The sequence below is a fragment of the Ovis aries genome, chromosome X, assembly GCF_016772045.2.
Source record: "Ovis aries strain OAR_USU_Benz2616 breed Rambouillet chromosome X, ARS-UI_Ramb_v3.0, whole genome shotgun sequence".
In the NCBI taxonomy this organism is placed as follows: domain Eukaryota; kingdom Metazoa; phylum Chordata; class Mammalia; order Artiodactyla; family Bovidae; genus Ovis; species Ovis aries.
In genome coordinates this window covers 25,989,884-25,990,819 of record NC_056080.1, presented here as the reverse complement: position 1 = coordinate 25,990,819, position 936 = coordinate 25,989,884, and the positions used below count along the sequence as shown (strand labels likewise).

The following is a 936-nucleotide window of genomic DNA, read 5'->3' as shown; positions in this document are numbered from 1 at the left end:
ACATTTCTGATTCAAGTTCAATCATCTCTTTAGAAAGGGAAAACAGTGATAATCCTTGTTGAACTGGAATTACTATCAAAATTCAAAAAGCTGACCATATTCATTAAGCCACAAGCCAATCTTATTTAAATCAGGACTGTCCAACAGAAATATTCCATCAGTCATTCATGATCTGAATTCTAGTGTATGAGATCAATTTAAATATGGTACACATAAGAAGTCATGAGACATTTCCATTTTGTAATAAATAAGTCAGTGGACAACTATTACTCATTAGTAGCTTTTTTGAGATAAACTATCGTCTTCCCTTTCTCCCTTCTTCTTAATCCCAGTGAACATCACTTTTGTTCCAGGAATGCACTTCTTGTGATTCTTCGAGTAATCCATCAGTGTCTCCTCTCCCCAGGTGATGCCTTTGTTCTTGTTGGGATTCGTGTAAGAGAATCTAGCAGCTTGACCTGTCTTTCACCCAAACAGACCATGGAGATTTGGCCCAGTCTTGTGCTTGCCTTCCTTTTCCACAATATGGCACGGGGCACACTTCCAAACAGAAATCTTGTCCTTGTCAGCATTACCCATTTTTAAATCGTTCCTTCCCCTCGAACAGCTGAGAGGTTCCTGCTTCAAGCCGCAAGCGGAATGCCCCACTCTCTAAGCCCAAGGACACACCCCTATGGCCATTTGAAAACCTCTCCACACATTCTTTGACCTCCTTTCCTTCAAGAGATGCGTTTCATGGCTCCTCCCAAGATTCTAGGTCAAGCCTAGTGAACAGTTGTGATGCTATATAATAAAACTGACATTATCAGCCATCACCAGCAGAGGGCGCCGTGTTGGTTCGCCACCCTGTGCTTTTCAAGCACAGATCACAGGTCACTGTGGTTCTCGGTTTCCATATTTCCTTTCATATCCGGTAGAACTTCCGGTAATAACATA

At 41.9% G+C, this 936-nt stretch overlaps 1 pseudogene; it reads right to left on the bottom strand.

The window, feature by feature from the left end:
- Positions 1-266: 266 nt before the first annotated feature.
- LOC121818251 (cytochrome c-like) lies at positions 267-579 on the bottom strand (annotated as a pseudogene).
- Between the last annotated feature and the right edge of the window lie 357 nt (positions 580-936).